The sequence below is a fragment of the Oreochromis niloticus genome, linkage group LG1, assembly GCF_001858045.2.
Source record: "Oreochromis niloticus isolate F11D_XX linkage group LG1, O_niloticus_UMD_NMBU, whole genome shotgun sequence".
NCBI lineage: Eukaryota > Metazoa > Chordata > Actinopteri > Cichliformes > Cichlidae > Oreochromis > Oreochromis niloticus.
The window spans coordinates 6,967,427-6,984,865 of NC_031965.2; the positions used below are offsets into that span (position 1 = coordinate 6,967,427).

The following is a 17,439-nucleotide window of genomic DNA, read 5'->3' on the forward strand; positions in this document are numbered from 1 at the left end:
TCTTTCCAAAGGAATTTAGAAATACATGAGTCTAGAGATCTGAACCAATCTTGTGATGGCTTATTTGGGATCATTGAAAATAAATAGTTTATTTTTGGCAAGACCATCATTTTTATAGCGGCAACCCTTCCCAGTGTGATATGGGTAAAGATTTCCATCTAGCCAGATCGCTTTCTACTGTCTTTAAAAGTGGGATGTGGTTTAATTTAGTTAATTCTGAAAGCTTAGGAGAGACATTAATACCTAAATATTTTATATTTCCAGATTACAGTGGTGTAGGAGAAGAATTATGGAAGGAGCAATTAATCAGAAGAACTGTAGATTTTGACCAGTTGATTGAATAATCTGAGACTCTTGAAAAAGAATTTATCAATTCAATCACCCCAGAGATATTGGTTTGTGAGTTTTGGAGAAAAAGTAACACATCATCTGCATAAAGGCTGATTTTATGTTCTACATTCTTGCATTTTATGCCCTTAATTACTGAATTCTGTCTAATTGCTGCTGCTAGTGGCTCAATAAAAATTGCAAACAGTGAAGGGGAGAGTGGGCATCCCTGCCTGGTGCCCCTCAGGAGACAGAAGCTGGAGGATGTTTGATCATTTGTTCTGACACAAGCTGTTGGGGAATTATATAATATTTTTAACCAGTTTATGAAAGAGGTTCCAAAACCAAATTTGTGTAAAGTTGCAAATAGAAATTTCCAGTTAACTCTGTCAAATGCTTTTTCTGCATCAAGAGACAATATTATGGTTTCAATGTTTTTACTGCATGAGTAGTCTGTTAAATTAAGTAATCTACGTGTATTTGTTGATGAGTGCCTACCTTTTATGAAACCAGTTTGGTCAGGATGAATTAAGAGGGGGTTATTTTCTCTAATCTCTTTGAGAGAGCTTTGCAGATTATTTTAAGGTCTACATTTATAAGGGATATTGGACGATAGCTTGAGGGATATACAGGGTCTTTGCCTGGTTTTAGTAAGAGACTGATATTTGCAGAGTTCATATTTGGTGGTAGTCTGCCATTTTCTTTGATTTCCTGCAACATTCTGTAAAAACTGGTGCTAGAATCGTCCAGAATTCTTTGTAGAATTCTGCAGGAAAGCCGTCTGGACCTGGAGCCTTATTATTGGGCATACTTATCAGGGCTTCCTGGAGTTCACCTGGCATCAGTGGTGAATCCAGTGCCATTGCTTGGGTGTCTAATAATTTTGGAAGAGTTATGTTGTCCAGAAACTGATCAATTTCGTTTTTAGATGGGTTTATTTGTGGTGTATATAAAGTTTCATAGAAATCCCTAAAAATTTTGTTTATTTTTTTAAGATCATATATTGTATTCCCAGATAAATCTTTAACAGCACATAAAAATCAATAAAGAAAAAACAACTATAACTGGTTAGCAAGAAATTGTCCGGATTTGTTACCGTGTTCATAATTTTGCAGGCGAAGTCTTTGTACTAAGAATTTAGTCTTTTTATTAATAATTTCATTTAATTCTAGTTTTGTTTTGCGTAAATTGTTTAATATTTCTTGATCTTGGTGTGATACATAGGCTTTTTCTAAGGATTTGATGTTTTTTTCCAGTTCTTGAATATTTTTGTTTTCTTCTTTCTTCTTATGTGATGAGAAAGAGATTATTTTACCTCTCATCACGGCTTTCCCTGCTTCCCAGAGGACAGATGCTGATGTTCCAGGAATGTCATTAAAGTCTAAATATGAAGTCCATTCTTTTTTAAAGTATTTGATAAACTCTTCATCTTTGAGCAGCGATGTATTAAATCTCCAGTTTTTACTTGGTGTGGTATTATTCTTCTGCATTAGTGTTAAAGATACAGGAGCATGATCGCTGACAGCTATAGGATGAATCTCAGTGTCTGAAATGTCACTCAGCAGTGAGCTGCTGATCAAAAAATAATCCAGACGAGAGTAGGAGTGATGAACATGTGAGAAGAAAGAATATTCCTTACTGTTAGGGTGGAGGGAGCGCCATGCATCGCAAAGACCAAAGTCGCTCATATACTGTTTGATTATATTTGTGGACTGCCAATTACGCTGAGTTCCTGTTGTATTGAGCCTATCCATTTCTTCATTTAGTCCCAGGTTGAGGTCTCCCCCAAGAACAATTGTGCAATCTAGGTGTTCGGAGAGTGCACTAAAAAAAACGTGGAAGAATGAGGGGTCATCAACATTCGGACCATATACACTTACAATACCTAGCTTTTGGTTAAGTATAGATAGTTTGACTATTAGGAATCTGCCCTCTGGATCTATAACTGTATCGAGTACTGTGAAATTAATATTTTTATGTATTAGAATTGCTACTCCTCTTTGTCTAGAATTATAACAGGCTGAGAACACATTAGGAAACTCAGGTGTTTTAAGTTTATTCAAACCTGTGACAGGCATGTGGGTTTCTTGTAATAAAACAACGTCTGCCTGTAGTTTTTTAAGTTGGTTAAGTATTTTTAACCTTTTTTCCCTAGAGCCAGCTCCATGCACATTCCATGAGACAAACCTTAGCGTGCCCATAGTTGTGTGTTTGTGGCTAATGACATATGCTGTGTGTCTTGCTTAGACGGTGAGGAAAATGGAAACGCATCATATTTTTTTTTTTTTTTGTAAATAAAGAGAAGAAAATGCGCAGCGTGAAGCTCCATAGGTCTGACTATGTGTGTGCATAATAACTAAAATGAGCAAATGTGTGCGTGTGTGTCCTATATCTGTGTGCACTGTGTGGCTGTTGTAAATGTGTTGCCTTTAAACGCATGTGTGTGCGTGATCGTGCAGAGTGAGCATGTAGAAATAGACAGTGTCCTTTGTGGATGGATAGGGAAACAGGTGATCGACATAGTGAAAGAAAAGAGAAGCAAGGAAACCAAAGAGCAAGGTGAGCGACAAGAGAGAGAGAGGGAAAAAGAAATAAAAACGGAAACATTCCAATTAAAGCATTGGCGGAAAGTGACGGTAACGTTATACTAAATTAGCATACTGATATTACATAGTTAAGCAAAAGTTAATACAAGAGAGTGTGAGTGAAGAGAATAGCGCAGCGGATTCTTATCTGGTGTGCGGTCAATACAGCCATGGAGTGATGCCGGGGTCGCGGTAGAGCTGTCCGTCCACGTAGAGCCGGTCCACGGCGATGACAGCCCGGGAGCCTTTCTGAATAAAACTACGTCGGACTGGGAACAGGACCCTGCGTCGTTCCAGGATCTCTCTGGGGAACTGGTGATTCACGCTGAAGTCCGTTCCTTTCAGCTCTCTGCCGCGACTCTTCACCTGCTCCTTCTGCTTAAAGTGGCCGAATTTGGCCACAGTAGGACGCGGTCTCCCGCTTCCTGTCTTCGGAGCCCCGATGCGATGCACTCTTTCAAACCCTATGTTTTTCACCGTGTCCTCCGGCAGCTTCAGGTGGATTTTAATGAAGCTTCTCACGGTCGTTTCCGGGTCCTCTCCGGCAGACTCTGGAATACCAGAAAACACAAGATTATCTCTCATGCTACGGGCTTGTAAATCCATAACGGTCTCTTTTATTTTTTTATTTTCTAAGTTTAATTGGGTCACATTTTCAGTTAGAGATTTGACCGAGTCCCGTAGCGTGGCGTTTTCTGCAGCAAGTGTTTCCACCTGCTTCTGGCTGAACTCCAGGGATTCTTTTAGAGATTGAAATTCCCGGTGTAAGATCTCCACCAGGGACAGCCTCGCATCAAAACTGGACAATCGCTTATCGATTGACTCCAGGATGTCGACGATATCTTTGCCGGCAGGCGATGTTGTGCCGGGGGAGTCTGCCGGGCGATATCTTTTAGATGATGGCGTCTCAGTTTTGGCCGGGGAAGACATGCTCTGGGCCTTCTTCATTACTAAATCTTCGAAGCACCGGTCGATGTATTCTTGGAGAGCGTCTAAACTCTCCTCGTTGTCCTCCAGGGTGTTAGAGATGATAGGACAGATGTTGTTAGTTATATGACAGTTGGTTAGTTTATTTGACAATACTGAAGATTAAAGAAACTTTGTTAAATTCTAGGCTACCATTCGTTTGTTTTGTTTTTTTCTGCCAAATCTCCGGCGTCTGACGTCACCTACAACATGGGTCCTTACCTTACCGCCGTCACTTCCGTCACTTACCTCTCTATCAAAAATATCAAAGTTTAAAAGCAAAAATTCAGCACATTTCAGAGATTTTGCAGTACATGACTGGAGTTTTTCTCCATTATCAGTTATTCATTGTATTAAAATTTGTATTTGATTTCTCTCGCTTTCTTTGTATTAAAAGAGGAAGTGAGGCACTTACTGCGGCTGTACTGTAGGGTGGTAAGGATCTATATTTTGCTCTAATTCAACCTGCAAGCTCTCTGCTCTCATATGGTGGATGGATTCAAGGTGGATTCAAGCCCTGATGTGGCAAGGAAACCCACTGCAGCCATGGGCACATTTATGATCAGAGGCCACAGCTGTTAATCACCACTAAAACCATTAGCTACTGTATCGCAGGCACCTGATAGTCCTGTTCCATCTGTTATCTACAGACCAGGGCCGTTTAAGTTTTAAAGCTGTAGAAGATCTGATGATTACTGTCCCTGGGTGACATGTTTCAAACTGTTCCAAAAAAAATAAACTGCTGCTTCATTTCTACCTCATTGTTTATGCTTGACATGAATTACATTTCTTTAAAAATGTTTACTATCTGTTGGAGCTGTGCTTGGCTGCAATAGACAGCAGATGGCAGCAGTGATTCATTACTAAGGCAGTAAAAACTTAAGTTGGCGTAGTTACTGCCTCTGTCCATTTTTTTTGAAGTAGCATTAATGTTCTTCTTGTATCACTTCATAATACGGCTAGCAATTAAAGCTGTAATTCCCCAATAATTAAATGGAATTTAATTCAATTTATTTTATGTAAGGTTACAATGTAATTTTATTTATCTTCAAATACTTAAATCCAGGCAAACTAGAAGAAGGGGTTACCCTACAAGGTTTTTACAGGAAACAGATAAAAATAATTTAAATACTGTGCAAGTAATTTTAAGTGGTGTGAAATTTCAAAGTAATTTTGCAGAAAAACAAACAATATCTCCCCATCTTAAATGATTAATACTTTGTAGTTTTCGTGGCGTGGGCCATATTATGGAGTTGATTAATATGACCTTCTTAGACCTTTATTACCCCTTTATGAATATTCATTACATTAATGTGCATGATGGATGTTCTACTATTCACTTGTCCTTTTATTTTGCCAGTATACATTTGATAATGACTGTTCTCCATTTCTAGCTTGCAATTTTAATTTGCAAGCCTATATGAACTTATAATGATAGAACCAAGTCTAATTTTTCCATCAAGTGTACTTAAAATAAGTCTCTCCTCTTGTGCACAATAGGAACAGGCAAGGTTAAGCCACTCCATTATACACCTCATGCCCCAAAAAGTACAGTGTATTTACAATGTAATGTAATGTCTAAACAACAAGAAACAAATCTGCATTCAGATATTCATAATAGCTATTTTAGTACATTTAACTTTTGAGATCAAAAACTAAAATATATATTTAAGGGATTTATGACTCTGCATGCTTGTGTGGGAATACTTACTGCCAGCTCTCCACCCACACTGATGCTGAGCAAACCTCACACCTACTCACAGCCAAGCTGTTTCAGCCAGTTTCATCATATATCCTGCCCTTCAACACAAAGTAAAGTTGAAACTGGACTGATTCTGAAAATGTTAGGCGCTGGCAAAAGACCTGTAAGTGAAGTGTCCCTTACAATCAATGAAACAATTGAAAACTAATTAGGAATTTGAGGCTGTTTGAAGAAAGTGTAAGCTTGCCCCATTCATTCATTAGTTTTACATTTCCAGTGTTTCACTTGAACCCATGGGGGATAATACTATCCCAGCATGCACTGGAGGATAACCTCTGTGACTATTTCACCAAAGGAGAAAATATATCATTGCATGCTAGCATATTTACAGTCTTAATCTATCTACATTGGGTATCTTCAAAACATCATATAACAGACCCAAGGAAGGACCACAAAGAGCTCACTATGCTATATAAAGCAATAGATGTTGTATTAGGTTTTACTGAAGCCAGCAGTGCTTCAAATTCTGTTCAAATTGGACATGGAGAAACCTAAGCACAGATTCTAGTTTGCTGCTTTGACTTAATTCAGCCCTATGTTTACTTATTACGTAACTAATACTTTCTGAGTCAACTTGGGATTTCCCTCTAAGGCTGACAAACACAGTTATCAGACAGCACCAACTACCTGCAGTTACTTTGTATTACAAAGTCTCAAGCATTGCTCATATCTAAACAACAGGTAAAGAACATGTAAATTCAAGATAAGTCCCAGAACAACATTCATGAGTGTTTACTGAAACAGCGTACAAAATACCAAATTTGCTGATGTAGCAACTTTAGAGAAGGGTGACGGTAGGACAATGGTGAAAAGGCAGAAGTGCTAATCACCATGGAGGCTGGGATTGCTGTCCAATGTTTGACCTTTGAAAAAAAACATTAGTGAACAGATCATGGTTTGGGTAAAATATGAGAATAATATATGTATCAGACTTCTCTTATTGTCTTGATTAACAAGATGAAGTCCTGCCCCATATAACACTGTATCAAATGAGACACTGTTTTTCTTTCTTGGTTAATTTATTAACATGGCTGAAAGTTGCCGCCTACATTTACATCATTCTGATTAACAGCATAAAACAGCTGATCAACACTGTCATTTCTCTGGTGAGGTTGGCTGGCTATTTGGTTACCATTGCAAATTCATTGACTCCAAACAATCCTGAATATCAACTCTGTGAGTAATTGTGTTAAGAAAATATCGAGGTATTAAACCATAAACATGTGAAATAGGATTATAATTCCTGTCTTCTCCAATTTTCTAGTGTTTTACAATATTTGTTCTGCTTTTGTTGTTAAATTTAATTTTGTATCTTGGAAAAACTAATGTGTACTCTTTCAATTTATTTAATGCTGACATACTGTGTAGGGCAGGTATTCCCTAATAATAAGTGTCTATATCAGATTGAAGTATTGAACTTTTATTTATTAAATGACTTTCTCTGCACAAAGCATGAACTGTTTTTATTGGAAAATTACAAGACCAAGCAATATGAAAAAAGTATACTTAAACAGAACTACAAGTGTATTTAGAATTATGTTAATAAATTAATACAAATTTATATTAATTAATGGAAAAAAATTGTTAATATTTCGTAGAGCACGGAATGTGTATTCCTTAGTTTTTATAACACTTGCTTTTGGAGCATCAACATCTACTATCACACAATTTCATGTCCTGTTTTAACAAAAAATGAAAACCTGTCCTAATGTTCTAATGAGTCACATTAATTTAAATATATTTTGTAGAATGGGAAAATGACAAAACATTCTGGAAAAACTGGGATTTATAACTATGTATAACCATTACAACTGTTAAACACTGTTCTCAGTGTATCATTAAACCATCCTTATAACTACCATTTTATAAAAAGCAATATTAATTCAACGCTAAATAACACTTGAAATTTTTTTTAAAAAAAGTTGTTTATTGTAAACTCCTTTTTTTGAGTTTTTAATCTCAGCTCTCACTTACATTAGAATGAATGAATTCTAATCTCTTTACTTTGAGATGATGTTGTTACATTGTAGGTGGTTGTGTTGCATGCAGAGATCTTGGGTTTCTGTTAAGTCATGCATTTGTATTGACCTTTGTTACCTAAGTGCATCATATATGATCACTACTTCATAAAGAAACTATGTGTTTTCCTTCATTTTTATTCAGTTTTTGAGCAATTTCAGAATTTCATTTCAAAAGCCTACACTCCACATCTTGAACGCTAACCTTTTTACTTGCCACAGTGCATACTGAAATACAGACCCCATCAACAAGAGGTACATAAATACATTTCCCACATGGCACTGCTTCAAAAGTCACAAAGCTTGTTTTTGGATGATGTCCAGCACCATACTTTTGCTGCTTGGAGATGAAACTGCAGTCTCCTCTTCACTAATGATCTCTCTGACATTCATTAATCACTGTTACTGTATCATGTAAAAAAATATCAAAGACCATGTATATTGGTTCTAACTGAGATCTCTTCCTCTTAAAAGGGAGTTTTTCCTTCCCACTGTCACCTATTGTTTGTTCATAGCAAATCGTGTTATTGTAGGATTTTTGGGGGGTTCCTCTTGATCTTTTCTCTTTACTTTTCACTATAAAGCACCTCGAGGCAATTGCTGCTTGGATTTTTCCAGATAAATAAACTTTAACTGAATTTTGCCATTACATGGTAGTAGACTATGGCCATGGTTCAACTTTGTTGATATCTCTCTAACTACATAGACAGATGTTTCAGACTTAGGGTCTGTTTTCTGTTTGTTTGTTTGTTTGTTTTTTGCATCTTGTTTTTCATTCTGTTAATAACTTTAGGTCCTTTTTGAATTTGATTTGAGATTTTAAACTAATCTAATTTCTTGATTAGATTCTATATTAAAATTTAAAATGGAGTTTTTAGTAATGTTTCTTTTAATACTTGTATTATTATCGTTAATATTCTATTCTATTGTTTTGTAATAAATTTTCTGTTATTATTATTATTATTATTATTATTATTATTATTATTATTAAAGGTAACCTATTCCACAGAGGACTTTTAATTTTAAAACATTCTGTTTTTACGGTGTGATGATAATGCTTTTCACATAGCAGTAAAGTTCTGAGTCCCCTTCTAGTCTAGTCAGTCTCTTATCGTGGGTCTCCCGTGAATGACTGCAAGTCAATTAAACGACAGAAGCGCGAGTGTGTGTGTGTGTGTGTGTGTGTGTGTGTGTGTGTGTGTGTGTGTGTGTGTGTGTGTGTGTGTGTGTGTGTGTGTGTGTTCCCATCACAACCAAGATGGCGGCGGAGCGGACAGCCGGCTCGGCACAGTGAGTGACAGGAGAAGCAGCCTCGGTCGGTTGGACAGCTAACGGTTAGACTCTGAGGGGGAGAAAAATACAATAACAACACCTCCCTTACCGTTCATCTCACCTTCTGTAATGCAACAGCGTCGGTAGAAGCCAGACACCGTCCGAAGTTGTGTGCGAGGACTAATCTGACGTTCACAAGCGGGGTAAGTGCGAAATGATGAACCGTTACCCTGACTGGCTGCTTGGCGTGTTGAGGGATTTACCGAACGGCTGCAGGCTGCTAACTTAGTGCTCGAACAAGCTGGAAATCCTTTATGCTAGCCCTGTCACCTAACTCGTGTATGTGTTTGTTGACATTTGTTTCTGTTTTATCTGTCAATAATCACAATTCACTCTCGCAGCTTTTGAACCAATACGACTCCCATGCTTTCCCCGCTTCTCGACATCTAGGTATGTGCCACAGGTTGTTTGCACTCATCGCTAAAATTTGGGAACATTTTAGTCACCGTGAACGAAATACCAGTCAGTCAAAGCACATCAAGCCTCAAACGATCCTCTGAAATGTCTGATTTACCCCACGAGCGTGCTCTTCGGAGCTAAAAATAACCCAAAACACTCTCCGTTTGCACCCCGTTCCCCGAGGATATTTTAGGTTGTTCGGCTTTGTATGAGGGGGGAAAAACACCTCTCATTTAGCCTTGCTGTTAAGCAGTGGCGTAGAAAGTGCACGGACAGTCTTTCCTATGTTTTATGTGAGTGATTTGCAGCCCGGACTGGAGGGTATGTCAGTGGTTTTCAGTAAGCTGTGTGGTGGTGAGAGTTCATGACTGTTGAACGGTGATGAGAGTATGCTAATGCGGGTTTGCAAACGTGCAAGTTTGATGGGACGTGTTTGCTGTTAATGTGCAAATCCTTACACGTATTTCTGTCAGAGAAATGCTGTCAGACCCATACCAGGAGTGGTGCTGGTGTAGTCTGTCAGACATCAGACAGGAGCAGCGGTGACAGGCAGCCACTGTGGTTTGACATTCTGGAGGTCTACCCCCCCCCCCCAAAAAAAGAATTAAAAAAAAGAAAAGAAAATCCCTCTTACATCCTTTCCTAATGTTTTTCCATAGCATGAGATGGACAAGTCTGATCAAATCACACATGTGACAGAAACACAGCTAAGCCTGTCATTTGAAAACCTCTGCTCCACATACCAAAAAGGTAACCTGCACTGTAAACCCACATATATTCTCTTTGCTCTGATATGTGACATTTCTCATGGGAATATTGTGTTGTTGCGCATCCTGTTGATAGGATGTTTATATGTCGCCTTATTACCTTGCAGTATGTGCTCAGAGGGCAGAAAGGTACCCTTCTGGAAGGAAATTAAGTTGTAGTTTAAAAGAAGGTGCTGTCGCCTGACACAGAAGAGCCGAACAGCATGCAACAATTGCCTGAGTTGTTGGAGCGAGCTGCAGGGTTTACAGCCAGTAAAACATCAAAAAGGAGCAGACAGCTAGACAGTGTCCTGACTTGAGTTAAAGACCACTGTCTGTAAATAACTGACACACAGTGCTCTCTCTCATGGCGGTGATGGTTGTAATACCCGAGGCACAGGGTTCATGTTATTCCCATCTTGTGTAATTCAGTGAAAACAAACAAAGTGAGGAAACAATTTGACTTGACAGAGTTGTCAGTGACAGAGTGTAGCATCTAGATGCCTGAACTGGAGAATCTGGTTTTGTTTTTTTGGCAGAGTGCAAGTCTGACAATTTAGCCTGTTGCAGATTAATTTTTTTTTCTTTGACATTTCCAACAATTTCTGTCACAAACTATGTGTATCCCTGAAGATATACTGTTAGCACTCTTACAGAGAAGCCTTTCTGGGGTTCACAAACTGTATGGAAAAATCCTGTTGATTTATTTTATTGGTTTATTTGTGATGGTTCACAAACTGTATGGAAAAATCCTGTTGATTTATTTTATTGGTTTATTTGTGATGAAAACACATTGAAGATTGGAGGCTTTTAAGGATTTGCTACAGTAAAGGTAATGACTAAACAGAAGGTTGTTGCCCAAAGTGAGTTTCTTCAAGTGCCTGGGACAGCACCTTTTCACTAATGTTAATGCTGAAGTAGAAGGGTTACTAATGAGCCCCAAAATTTTCCTGTAATTATATTCAGCTTTGAGATGTTGGATTCAACTGTGGCTTATACAGTTGGATAGAGTGATAGCAAGGGTGGCTTAATAGAATAGAGAGGCAGCAAAAAAGATGCTGAAAATAAATGACAGTCACGCTTTTGAAATTGTCCTCTCCATCTCTCTGGTGATTTCTGCAGGACTGTGAATTGATGCATGATAGGTGGGTCTAAGAAGGAACTATTTGATTTTCATGCATGATCAGGAAAGATGTTAATGAAGCAACCTGACCCATGTGAACACAGTGCACAAGTTCTTGCACGTGGACAATATACAACACATACTTTTAAAAAAAATGTTGTATGCTATAGTTTCTCTAAGAATATCAACAATGAATAAACACTTACATAAAACTATTTAATTCAGTTCAGTTCAGTTTTAGTTATATGGCACTAAATCACAACAACGCATTTTTCTAGGTGTTTTATATTGTAAGGTAAAGACCAATAAAGACAATAATGCAGAGAAAACCCAACAATGAAACCACCAACTATGAGCAAGTACTTGGTGACAGTGGGAAGGAAAAACTTGCTTTTAACAGGAAGAAACCTCCGGCAGAACCAGGCTGATTGAGGAGCAGCCTTGTGTGGCGACTGGTTGGGGTTGAAGGGAGGGAGAAAGGATGAAGGGCACAATGTGGAAGAAAGCCAGAGATAAATAATTACTTATGATTAAGTGCAAAGTGATTTATAAATACATGGAGAGGGAAAAAATGTGAGTGAATAAGAAATGCTCAGCTCAGTGCATTATGGGAAGCCCCCAGCAGCCTAGGCCTATTGCAGCATAACTAAGGAAGGATTCAGGGTCACCTGAATTCAGGGTAATCTTTATCAAAAAGGTAAGTCGTAAGCCTAATCTAGAAGGTACAGAGGGCATCTGCCTCCCAAATCTAAAGTGAGGGCTGGTTCCACATTTAGGAATGTAAAGATTTAACAAAGTCACTTCAGTATTCTTCAGTATTGGCTGATGTTTGCCTCACTGACTGCCACTGACCTATCTGCAATTTTGTTACAGTGGAAAAAAAGTCTTACAAATAACTTAACTAGTGATTTATCAGTCAGAAATCATCAGCCAATGAGCATACCTTGCATATTCCACTATTAGAAACACCAGTCGTTTTAACATGTCACAGAGTATGACCTGAAATGTAAGCCCATAAACTCATGGGCTCAGGAAGGTGTTTACAGTCTTATATAAGACTGCAAGACTGCACTATTTAAATATAACATTCACATTTATAAATGGGATCTTATTTCATATTATTTCTATCAATATTTCACCAATATTCAGGGGTTAAATATATTTTCCCCCATGTATCAGTGCATGTTTTATAAATTTTTCATTTCCAGCTAGCCAAAACTGCCAGTTGGCAATATATTTGCAGAGATGCAAGAAAGAATATTCCTTATTTTGTCCTATTTAGGACAGTTTTTGTTTTACAACAGCCAAAAAACATCAAGTCAGGGCATATAGTCAGAGGAAGGATTATTGGCAGCCAATAGGTGGTGGATTAGCTTTTAGATAATCAGTGTGCACAATCTCTAATGTGTTGGTAAAGAAAATTTGCAGCATGTGGTTGGTTTACCAAGCATGGGCTCTAGGTTAGCTTTTTAGCTCAGAGATTGGTCTACACTCAGACCATAATAAGAATCTCCAGAAGTGTCTGTGTTCAGCTTTCCACTTTAGCTCAAGACAACACAAAGGAAGTAGGTGCCATCTTTTGGCTCTAAATTGTAATTGTACTTTTTGGCATTTTATGAAAAAGTTCAATTCTTAGGAAGGCAGACCACTACATTTTTTAATGTAAGAGGATAATGTTTCCAGCTGAATGTACAGAAGCCAAAAAAAGATGCAACTGGAAAAGAAAATGCTGCTGCTATCAATGTGCACATTGAACAAGTGAGAGTAGGATTACATGTTCCCAGGGAATACCATCCACAAACACTAATTAGCTGTAAGCTCAGACTCATTGTCTGCAGGGAAAAAAGGCAGGATGTATCCTCAGTTGGTGGGTGTCATCTGGTGTTACACTAAAATTTGGGAACTGAGCTCATAGCACCCAGGAAAGTCATCTCTCAGAATACAAAAACGCATTTCTCTCAGTTTGGATGCTGGTACTTTTTCTCCATGTAAAGCTATCCAGCAGTTGGCTATATGTATAAATTGAGCTAATCACGTTTCACTACAGTGAGAGTGGAGAGCTGGAAAGGTACTCGGGCTGAAGGGGTGGGTTGTGAAGCAACAAATTGCTGCTTAGTGCTTTTGCTTCAATTTCACAAAAATACAGAAAGAAAAGTGAAGAATTATAAGAATATGAGTGGAAAGGCAAAATAAAATGAAAGATAAGGTTAGGCAATTGCCTTTTTTGTTATGAAGGTTTTGGGTTTTTTTTGCAAAATTGGCAGACCCTTATTTCAGTACATTTTGCCTATTAAGAAACATATCTGGTCTAACATGACGGTTAATGTAGTTTAGTCAGTACAACTTTAATTAAAAAGATTATTTGTATCAGCAGTAATTTATATCACCAGTATGGTTCTATAGAAAGCTGGAATAGGGAAATGCTGCAGCAAGACCCAAGCAGTACAGAGCAGGCATTCATGACAGCAGATACAACACTGTTATAAGGTAAAAGGAGCTGAGTTGGGAGTGGGTTGCGAAGAAACTTGCAGATGCACAGTGTCTCCAGGCAGGGCTTAGCAGCTTAATATGGTAGCCTATATGAGAGTAATGCTTAAAAACAGCGCTAATTTATATCAGATCAACATTAGAGAGGCAAAAGTCAGTCAGTCAGTTAATAATACCGGCTAATTAAAAGATAATAGCAAACTGCATATTTAGTTTTTGTTTTATATGGATGGGCCTGCAGTCACAAGCGTCGAACATCTGTATTTTTCTGCTCTGTTCCACTTTGAATAAACTTTCCCTTTAACAGATTGAACTAAAACTATGTTGAGCGTAGGCTTGCCACAGTCAGTGCCTGATCAATGAAGGCTGTAATTTTCTGGTTCTCACATTGTTCTGCTGCTGCTGCTGTGTGGCCTGCTGATTTCACAAGGGCACAAGGTTATTCTCCCAGTGTCTTCTCAATATTCAGACCTGTGCCTATCAAAAACAATAAAGATGTTACTGCCAGAACTCCAGAACAAAACTGCCAGACTCGAAAGGGAAGAAGCTGAAAATCAAAAAAGATGACAACAATACAATATAAAGGAATGCAAACAAATGCATCTGACTTGAAGAGTCTTTTCTGCCAAACAGGGAATTAAAAGATCAGGCTGGGAGACAAGGCAGGTCTGAAAGATCAGATTTCCTGGAGACATGCTATTTAATTCCCACAAGGCTCTGCATTAGCACTTCCTTGTGATAATACTGTACACAGAGCCAGGAAGGTAACATCACATGTAAGACTACAGTCAGGGGCCAGTGATTCTAGTATATACTTTGATATCTGTATATTAAAATATGATCTTGAAATTCATTAAAGGTGAGAGAGTTCTTTTTCCACTCTGCAGCTATTTTTCCCCAGTTACACTTCATGCTTAAATTGCAGCCTGCAGTTGTTAGCATGTCACCAAGATGGAGAGCAAAACCTGTCAATGAAAGATAAGGTGTGCAGGAACCTCGGCAAATGGGTTTATCAGATATCTAAGGCACTATTGCCAAAAGGCACTATTGCCAAAATCAGACTGCAGTGAAGCATTCAACAAGTATAACACTGAGTGCAGAAATAAAGATATTAATGTCAGTTCACTATTCACTGAAACCACAAATTCATTGATTAAAGATTGGCAGATAAAGTGGCTTGACTAAAATCTTGACCAGTTCTTTAGCTACAGTGGCTTGCAAAAGTATTCGGCCCCCTTGAACTTTCCCACATTTTGTCACATTACAGCCACAAACATGAATCAATTTTATTGGAATTCCAGGTGAAAGACCAATACAAAGTGGTGTACACGTGAGAAGTGGAACGAAAATCATACATGATTCCAAACATTTTTTACAAATAAATAACTGCAAAGTGGGGTGTGCGTAATTATTCAGCCCCCTGAGTCAATACTCTGTAGAACCACCTTTTGCTGCAATTCCAGCTGCCAGTCTTTTAGGGTATGTCTCTACCAGCTTTGCACATCTAGAGACTGAAACCCTTGCCCATTCTTCTTTGCAAAACAGCTCCAGCTCAGTCAGATTAGATGGACAGCGTTTGTGAACAGCAGTTTTCAGATCTTGCCACAGATTCTCGATTGGATTTAGATCTGGACTTTGACTGGGCCATTCTAACACATGGATATGTTTTGTTTTAAACCATTCCATTGTTGCCCTGGCTTTATGTTTAGGGTCGTTGTCCTGCTGGAAGGTGAACCTCCGCCCCAGTCTCAAGTCCTTTGCAGACTTCAAGAGGTTTTCTTCCAAGATTGCCCTGTATTTGGCTCCATCCATCTTCCCATCAATTCTGACCAGCTTCCCTGTCCCTGCTGAAGAGAAGCACCCCCAGAGCATGATGCTGCCACCACCATATTTGACAGTGGGGATGGTGTGTTCAGAGTGATGTGCAGTGTTAGTTTTCCGCCACACATAGCGTTTTGCATTTTGGCCAAAAAGTTCCATTTTGGGCTCATCTGACCAGAGCACCTTCTTCCACATGTTTGCTGTGTCCCTCACATGGCTTGTGGCAAACTGGACTTCTTATGGTTTTCTGTTAACAATGGCTTTCTTCTTGCCACTCTTCCATAAAGGCCAACTTTGTGCAGTGCGCGACTAATAGTTGTCCTATGGACAGATTCCCCCACCTGAGCTGTAGATCTCTGCAGCTCGTCCAGAGTCACCATGGGCCTCTTGGCTGCATTTCTGATCAGCGCTCTCCTTGTTCGGCCTGTGAGTTTAGGTGGACGGCCTTGTCTTGGTAGGTTTACAGTTGTGCCATACTCCTTCCATTTCTGAATGATCACTTGAACAGTGCTCCGTGGGATGTTCAAGGCTTGGGAAATCTTTTTGTAGCCTAAGCCTGCTTTAAATTTCTCAATAACTTTATCCCTGACCTGTCTGGTGTGTTCTTTGGACTTCATGGTGTTGTTGCTCCCAGTATTCTCTTAGACAACCTCTGAGGCCATCACAGAGCAGCTGTATTTGTACTGACATTAGATTACACACAGGTGCACTCTGTTTAGTCATTAGCACTCATCAGGCAATGTCTATGGGCAACTGACTGCACTCAGACCAAAGGGGGCTGAATAATTACACACACCCCACTTTGCAGTTATTTATTTGTAAAAAATGTTTGGAATCATGTATGATTTTCGTTCCACTTCTCACGTGTACACCACTTTGTATTGGTCTTTCACGTGGAATTCCAATAAAATTGATTCATGTTTGTGGCTGTAATGTGACAAAACGTGGGAAAGTTCACGGGGGTCGAATACTTTTGCAAGCCACTGTATTTGCAGATATAGTGGTTAAAACTGAAAGTTGAAAAAAATATTCTGAACTGGGTTCAGATCTGAGTGTTTTTCATGCAAAGAGAGGAATTTTTTAAGTAAGATGTGTGTGTGATACTGGCTTTTGAATAATCAGAATTAATCATTTAAATCTGCCCTTGATCATTAGAATCAGTATACTGATGATCCATGAATGATTGACCTCCCCAGAGCCCAAACCACAACATTATTGAAGCAGTCTGGTGTCAACTTAAGAAAGAACAAAAGTCAGCCAACATTCGAGATACAATTTTGAATGTCCTTCAAGAAGCCTTGATAACATTTTCTGAAGACTACTCAAAGAAAAGACAAGAAGCCTGCCTAAGAGAGTTCAGGCTGTGTGGAAGAATAAAGCTGGTCATACCAATTATTTACTTTCAGGGTTTTCCGGAATTAGGAAATTTTTTTTTTAGCTCTATTGTATACAGTCTACATGGAGACATGTTGCGACACTTCCCAGCATATTTCTACATCTTGTTTCTCTAGAATACAAATTTACATGTACATGTACATTTAAATGTACATGTACAATACTAGGGGGAAAAATGCTTTCTCAGACATTTAGCCATCCTTAGTTTGGACTGCTATTTAGTCTGTCTTAGTCTGTTTTTGCCTCATAACTTTTATCCCCCTTGTCTATAATCACATATTGAGGTTAATAGTATCAGCTGCCAGCAGGTAAAGTCTGTCACTGCTGTGTCTCATGCTGCTGCATCCCCATCCATCATGGCTTGAGTTTAATCATCCCTAACCAACACATCACTCAGAAGGACTGAGAGGTTGCCTTAAACTTTAGCTGCATTTTAAAAACATCCTGTGAAATTTAGGTCAAGACTTTGCACAAAGTT

General features: G+C 38.7%; 1 protein-coding gene across 6 annotated transcripts in view; it reads left to right on the forward strand.

Moving 5' to 3' along the window:
* The first annotated feature begins 8,888 nt into the window (after positions 1-8,888).
* Positions 8,889-17,439, forward strand: part of LOC100702482 (C-myc promoter-binding protein) — a 108,059-nt gene continuing 99,508 nt past the window's right edge. For all 6 annotated transcript variants that reach the window (XR_003213268.1, XM_025897073.1, XM_019345240.2 and 3 more), the window contains exon 1: positions 8,889-9,133. The gene's annotated coding sequence lies outside the window, so the exon portion shown is untranslated. The remainder of the gene's footprint in view (positions 9,134-17,439) is intronic.